The following is an 8,022-nucleotide window of genomic DNA, read 5'->3' on the forward strand; positions in this document are numbered from 1 at the left end:
CAACTGAAGAATTTGAAAGTAAATTAAAACAAAATATAATTTTACATTAAATAAAAAAGTTTTAAACTTAATTAAAATAAAACATGTCTTAAATTACAATAAGTAAACTGTCATGTTTATTGCTGCCAAAAAAAAGTTGAACACATTTGGACAGTGAAGGAATGTCAGGATTCTTGCTCAGAAAAAGGATCAACATGCTCTGAAGTCAGAGCACAAAAACCTTTTTTGTAACAAAATATCGATTTCTGCTGTCCCTGTATTGATACATTATTAGCAAACAAAATATCACGATACGACACAGAATCGATTTCCCCCCCCCACCCCTAGTAAATGTAGAGTAGGAGGAACTCATGTACCACAACAGACTGCTGGGATTGTATAAAAATGTGAGTCAGGAAGCGCAGGAGGAAGAAACACACCACAGAGTTACTCAGCAGAGTTTATAGAAACTTGTGTTAGAGTGTGGATATACTTTCGTATTTGCTCGCCTGCTTTCACAGCCATATGAACTTAAGTGGCATCCTATTCTTTTTCCATAGGGTTAAATATGATATCGACTCACCCTTTGCAGCCATAAAAGCTTCAGCTCTTCTGAGAAGGCTTTAATAAAAGTTTAGGAGTGTGTTTTTGCACCAGTCTTCCAGAAGCACATTTGTGAGGTCAGACACTGACGTTGAATGAGAGGGCGCGGCTCGCAGTCTTTACTCTAATAATTAGAGTAAAGACTGCTGCTATGGCTGCTATGGCTGATAGTAGCCGTTTGCATACTATGCATACTCTCTCCCTCTTCATATGTGTGTGTGTACAACAGTTTTATGTTAATGTGCAATCCTTAATATGTTTTGTCTGTGTGTGTGTGGGGGGGGGGGGGTGTTCGCCCAGGGCGCCAAACAGGCTAGGACCGCCACTGTCTGGAAGGGTGGTGTCTCAGGGGTCTGTGGTTGTTGTGGTTCCCCTGTAGTTTGTGACAGCTTTAATTCCCTGTGCGTGTTGTTGTTGAGGTAGTAGACTTCAAATTGTTGCGAGTGGGCCCGCTTTGCTGCTCTGATGCAGTTCGTAGTGGGCTCTCTTATACTCTGCCTGATCTCCTGCCTTGATTCGTTTTAAATTTTGATAGAACACTAAGTCACAGTTGGGTAATGATGTGCAAAACTCTGTATTTGTTGTCTGACCACAGCAGCATTTTTCCTGAGTGCAAAAACAAGAAACAACAGTTGTGCCCCTTTGAGGAATATGGCTCATTTGAAGTGCTGCTAACAGTTGCAGGAAGACGTGTCTGTAACAAAGTAAAAAAAAGGAAAAGATTTCTGAACATTGCATGAAACACAAAACATTTCACTCCAAAACTCCTACTTTTTTTTAAGACCTGGCAACCCTTTTTTGACCATGTTCAGACTTTGCGGTCTCGCAACGCTCCCAGGGTCCGGGCTGTGAGGATTATGGCAGTGATGACTTTTCCCAGGAGAAGCTGGGACCCTGTTTACTAGAAGGTTTTAAAATTTCTGTACTTTTAGGTGACAGGAGACATGTGGCCTGGTCAAAACACAGAGAGCTGCACTCTAAAAGATCTTTAAATATAGTAAACATACCTTGTGTGCCACAGACTGCTCCCAAACACGAGGGGACAAGTAATACCTCTAAAACACTTAAGTTGGCTTTATTAAACATTAGATCTCTAGCTGGGAAAACATTTTTAATTAATGATTTAATCACTGAGCACAGCCTTGATTTTATGTTTTTAACTGAAACTTGGTTGGACCAAAGTAACAGTGGAGCTGTTCTCATCGAGACGACCCCTCCTAACTACAGTTTTATCAGTGAGGTCAGGGCGAGCAGGAGAGGAGGAGGGGTTGCTGTCTTATTTAATGAATCATTTCAATGTAAGCAGCTATCTCCTGGAAGTTTTCAGTCTTTTGAATATGTGGCTTTACAGCTGAAGGCCCCATCCAAAGTTGTGTTTCTTAATGTTTACAGGCCTCCCAAATACTGCACAGACTTTTTTAATGACCTCAGTGAACTGCTGTCTGTGATCTGTGTTGATTTTGACTGTGTAATTATTGTTGGGGATTTTAACATTCATGTGGACAACCCTCAGGACAAAGGGACTAAAGACCTGAGTAACACTCTGGGCAACTTTGGGCTGACTCAGCATGTAACAGAGGCCACACATAATAGAGGACACACTCTTGACCTACTGATCTCCAAAGGCCTGAGCATTTCAAAGGTTACTGTGTCTGATGTGGGCCTGTCTGATCATTACTGTGTTTTCTTTGAAAGTAAAATCTCAGCCCACACAAATATATCAACAACAGTGATCACAAAACGGTGTATAACTGAACACAGTAGTGCAATTTTTAACCAGGTCTTCCCATTAACACCTGACCTGCCCAGAGGGTCAGTCAATGAGCTCGTCAATAGCTTCAATGCTAACATGTTAAATGTAATGGACACTATTGCTCCCATTAAGGTGAAGGTTATCTCTGGAAGGAAAAAGTCTCCATGGAGAAACTCCACACTGGTGAAAAATGAAAAAAGAGAGTGTAGGAAAGCTGAGCGCAGATGGAGAAAAACAAACCTCCAGGTTCATTATGACATTTATAAAGAGAAACTTCACAATTATAATTTACAACTGAGGAGTGCAAGAAGGTCCTACTTCTCTGACATCATCACTAAAAACAGCCATAATGCTCGGGTCTTATTTTCTACAGTTGACAGGCTAACAAACCCTCCTGTGTCAGTGGCAGCTGAACTTCATTCGACCATGGCCTGCAATGACTTTGCCAAATTCTTCACTGAAAAAATCCAAAAAATTAGACAAGCAATTGGTACATCAACAGCAGATCCAGGATATGTACTGTGTCCACCAAAAAACTGTTTAAACACCATGAAACAGTTTCAACCTATTAACAGCAAAGACCTGGAGGACATCTTAGGTCAACTGAACTCCTCCTCCTGCTGTTTAGATGTCCTGCCAACAAGTTTTTTCAAAAAGGTCTCAAAGACTTTAGAGTCAGACCTGTTACAGATCGTCAACTTTTCTTTATTATCAGGTGTGTTTCCAGAATCACTAAAAACTGCTGTAATCAAACCTATACTGAAAAAGGACAATCTTGACAAGACACAAATGAACAACTACAGGCCGATCTCAAATCTCCCGTTTTTAAGTAAGATCATTGAAAAAGCAGTTTCTCAACAGCTCAGTTACTTCTTAAAACAGAATAACTGCTACGATGCCTTCCAGTCAGGTTTTAGACAGAACCACAGCACTGAAACCGCTCTGACCAAAGTGTTTAATGACATATGTCTGAATACAGACAGTGGAAAAATGTCAGTCCTAGTTTTACTGGATCTCAGTGCAGCATTTGATACAGTTGACCACAACATATTACTCAAACGACTGGAGAACTGGACAGGTCTTTCAGGAACTGTACTAAACTGGTTCAAAACATGCGTAGAAAACAGGAAATACTTTGTATCAATAGGTAACTTCACATCTGAGCAGACAAGTATCACATGTGGAGTTCCCCAAGGTTCCATCTTGGGACCCCCTCTGTTTAACATCTACATGCTCCCACTGGCACAGATTATAAACAACAACAAAATAAACTATCACAGCTATGCAGATGACACACAAATATGTATCACAATGTCACCAGGAGACCGAGGCCCTGTACAGGCTCTTGGTAAATGCATTGAGGAAATCAATGACTGGTTGTGCCACAATTTTCTCCAGCTAAACAAAAACAAAACTGAGGTAATAGTCTTTGGCGCCAAAGAAAAACGATTACAGGTCACCAGAGAACTTCAATCTATACATCTAAAAACCACAAACCAGGCGAGAAATTTGGGTGTAGTGATGGATGCAGACCTAAACTTAGAAAAACACATTAAGACAATAACAAAGTCAGCTTACTATCACCTCAAGAATATTTCAAGGATAAAAGATCTGATGTCTCAACAGGACCTGGAAAAACTAGTCCATGCATTCATCTTTAGTAGGCTTGATTACTGTAACAGCATCTTTACAGGTCTACCTAAAAAATCAGTCAGACAACTACAGCTCATTCAGAACTCTGCTGCTCGAGTCCTCACTAAGACCAAAAAAGTGGACCACATCAGTCCAGCTCTGAGGTCTTTACACTGGCTGCCTGTCCGTCAGAGGATAGACTTTAAAGTTCTGATGCTGGCCTATAAAGCTCTGAATGGTTTAGGACCAAAATACATCAGTGACCTCCTGACCCAGTATGAACCATCCAGATCCCTCAGGTCATCTGGATCCGGTCTTTTATCAGTTCCCAGAGTCAGAACCAGACACGGAGAAGCTGCATTCAGCTTTTATGCTCCTTATATCTGGAACAAACTCCCAGAAAGCCTCAGATCAGCTGAAACACTCAGTTTATTTAAATCCAGGTTGAAGACTCACCTGTTCTCAGCTGCATTTGAATAAAGCACCAAATCCACACTTTAAGCTTAAATTTCAAAACTTACATTTAACTACTGATTTTATCTACTGTTCTGATTTTATCTGTTTTGATTTTATATACTGTTTTGTTTGTTTGTTTGTTTGTTAATTAGTTAGTTAGTTTATTTGCTTGTTTTAATCAATTTTAAATCATGCTTTTATTTGTTTTTGTTTCTAATGTCTCTGTAAAGCACTTTGAATCACCTTGTTGTTGAATTGTGCTGTACAAATAAACTTGCCTTGCCAATTAGCCAGGTCAGAGTTTATTATATTTTATTTTATCTTATGTTTAAGTAAGATGTTTAAGTTTAAGTATATGGACTCTGTTGTGCCTGCGCCTTATGATGGCATTTACTTACCTACTTTATACATATTTCTTTTCTCTTACAGAATTGACTTATCTCTACAACTAAGCTGACCACTCATTATGTTTGTGTTTTGTGTTTTGTTTTTTTGTTTTTTCTTGGTTTGTGTGTTTTGTTTTTTCTGTGTCTGTGTGGGGGTGTGGGCTTTGAAACTCTCCACATCTCTCTTGTACACTCAGGAACTGTTATCTTGTACTCCAGGGTTTGCTACTCGTATTATTAGATTGGACCCTTTCTTTTTTCTTTTTGTACACCCACTGGTACTCCTATAATTATGAGGTGGGAGTGTATGTTTCATATTGTTTTATGTTCTTCAAAAAGAAAACGGCATATTGTTCAATTTGTCTTTTGTAAAAATGGATGCAGAAACTTTAATAAAAATATCTGAGGAAAAAAAAACAAAAAACAAAAAACAAAAAAACTCCTACTTCCAGCATACATCACTCCCTCCATCAATGCAACAACTGATACAAAAGTAATAGCCTATAATTAATTTATCTGCTGTTTCTCTCAGGTAGTTGTTTACATTATATAATTTTTTGTGTTCAGTATACGTCACTACAATGTGATTTCAGAAATATATAAATATAGGGACAACAGGCTCTTCTGCAGCAGGCTCTTGTCATCAATTACCAACGTTTAGGGTGCTATATAGTATACAATAAGAGTACCCTGCAAGTTAATTCATGACGCGAGAGGAGTACCCGGCGTGTTGATAAGTGAAGCAGAGGGACCCTGACCAAGAGTCCATATTTGAAGAGTTAGGAGTGATAACGTGTTGTAGGGACAGAACATAGACACCTTTGTAAATTGAGAGCTTTGCCTTTTGGCTCAGTTGTTTCTTTATCATAACAGTGATACCTCCACATTACTGTGGAATCCGACCTCCAACTCCTGCTACATCCTACCATCACTTGTAAAGAAGCATCACAAACTAGACACAATTTCATCCATAAAAACCACAAACAGAATTGGTGACAAGGGCCAGCCCAGGCATAGCTTAACCTGCCCTGGGAACAAGCACCGCATTGTGCCAAGAACGCAGACACAGCTCTCGCTTTGGGCATACAAAGCTTTTTTGCATTTTGTTTTTTGGGGTGATATGCAGAACCAGTCTTTCTTCAAACATGATGTGCACAATGACATCAAAAAGTTCCGCTTTGAACATGTACGTAAAGGTCAATTCCACTTCTGGATTATAGCTTAAATGGCACTAACTGGTAGCAATAAAGATTGCCATTAGGATGTTTTGCAACAGTAAGATTTTTTGTGTTTGTTTGTTTGTTTTTTCGTTTTACCTTCAAGTGTTTTTCCAGGGCATAATGCCAAAGCAGAGGTGGCCTCCTAAGCCTTATAGCCACGCTGATTGTGAGAGTTTCCATTTGTAATGTATGGCCTGGGGATGTTTTTTGCCATACCATTAAAAAAAAAAATCAAATGCAGATGTGTATGTATAATCAAACAAAATAATTACATCATAGTTGTATTATTAGTGAGGGTTGTGCAGTTTGAACCTCAAGAGGTACAGAGTACTGCTACATAGACAGGGGTCTAGTGCTGTCATTTATTTTTGAAATTAATTTAGTTTCATTCATTTAAAGATTTTTGGATTTCTCTTCCACTCAGATTTAAAAAAAAAAAATCTCACTACAATCCTTTTTCTGCACAACACACTTTAACTTTCTGGGGAGAAAAACACTAAAATCAAGTACCAGCTGAAATATGAAGTATAAGTCCTCCTACTGATTAGCCAAATTCTACGTCTTTGCACAGTTGTCTAGAGGTTTCAGAGAACTACCTAAAACAGTGTCAGCCTTCATTACCAACTTGTTGAATTTTGCTAATAACTGGCTCTAAAGCTGCTACTGTCACGGTCTGCCAGGGCAAGCCGTGGGGATGTTGGAGAAAGGTCCCAAACGCTGGACAATGAACAGTGCGTTTATTTACAGTGGGGTAATGTACACCACACAATAAATCTCCAATGTGCTCCCTCAACTCCTGTGTTGTGCCTTCTCCTAAGTGCTGGTATTTCGTGCTCTCTGCTCCCGTGCCTACGCACACCCCGTGCGTCCTGCTGTCCTGTGCTCCGCTCTCCTCCTGAGGGGGAAAAAACATCAGACGCAGTCGTTACGGCAACAACTCCAGCAGGCATACACTTAACAGCACTTTAAACACTGCCATGGCATCTAATTCAACAATCCTGCGCCGGAGGAAGCTCCATCGCTCTGTTAAGTAGCTCCCCCGACGAGCTTGATCAGAAGCAGGTGTGTGAGAACCTAGGCGTGACCAGCAGCTGGTCAGCCACGCCCATCAGGCCTGCAGGTGGCTGTCCAGCCACACCCGCAGACAGACAGAGACACACACACACACCAGCATGGAACACAAGAGCACAGTGCAGCAAACATACATCCAATACAATAATAATAATAATAAAGGTCCACACTGCTCACAGACCCCGAGTCCCAGGAAGCGGGTCCGTGACAGCTACTCTATCAGATGACTCTAAGATATATGCTATAAGAAAGCAGCTGCAGTCTTTATACTTAAAATCAGGGGCAGCACAGAAGGATTTGAAAGAGAGGACATCTAAGTGTGTGTCTTCAGCATAAACGCGCTGTAATCTCAGTTTACTTTACATGGGCTTTTTTTCTTTTTATCAATACAGCTATAAAGTGTCACATAGTTATCATAACTCAAGTATTTGTGGTTAAGGGAAAAAAAGCAAATTTCCAATTTTCAACTACTTGCTAACAAATAATGTACTGACTTCTATTGATTAGTCAAGAAAAAAAATGTTAATTTATATAAAACTATTCATACAAATCTTTACAATTTCATACTCTTCCACTAGGGGCAACATAGAGTTATACACAGGTAGAGAAAGTTTGTGAGGGAGACATCATACACATACATAAAATATCAGAAGAATGTCACTTTTGGGGACAGGGAAGGTTTTTGGATTAAAACATGTTTTAGAGCATGCTGAACATTATTAGAGGTATTAGAGGTAACATTATCAGCTATTTATTAATAAGTGACTTTTATGTATATATGCCTGTATATATTGGGCTATTCTTAGTGTATTGTCTGTCCCTGTTAATATTTGTTTATAATGGAGCACTATAAAATAATTTCCCCTATGGATCAATAAAGTATTCTGATTCTGATTCTGAAATCTACTTGGGGACGGTGTTT

This window comes from Astatotilapia calliptera, chromosome 23, assembly GCF_964374335.1.
Source record: "Astatotilapia calliptera chromosome 23, fAstCal68.1, whole genome shotgun sequence".
Classification (NCBI taxonomy): Eukaryota; Metazoa; Chordata; class Actinopteri; order Cichliformes; family Cichlidae; genus Astatotilapia; species Astatotilapia calliptera.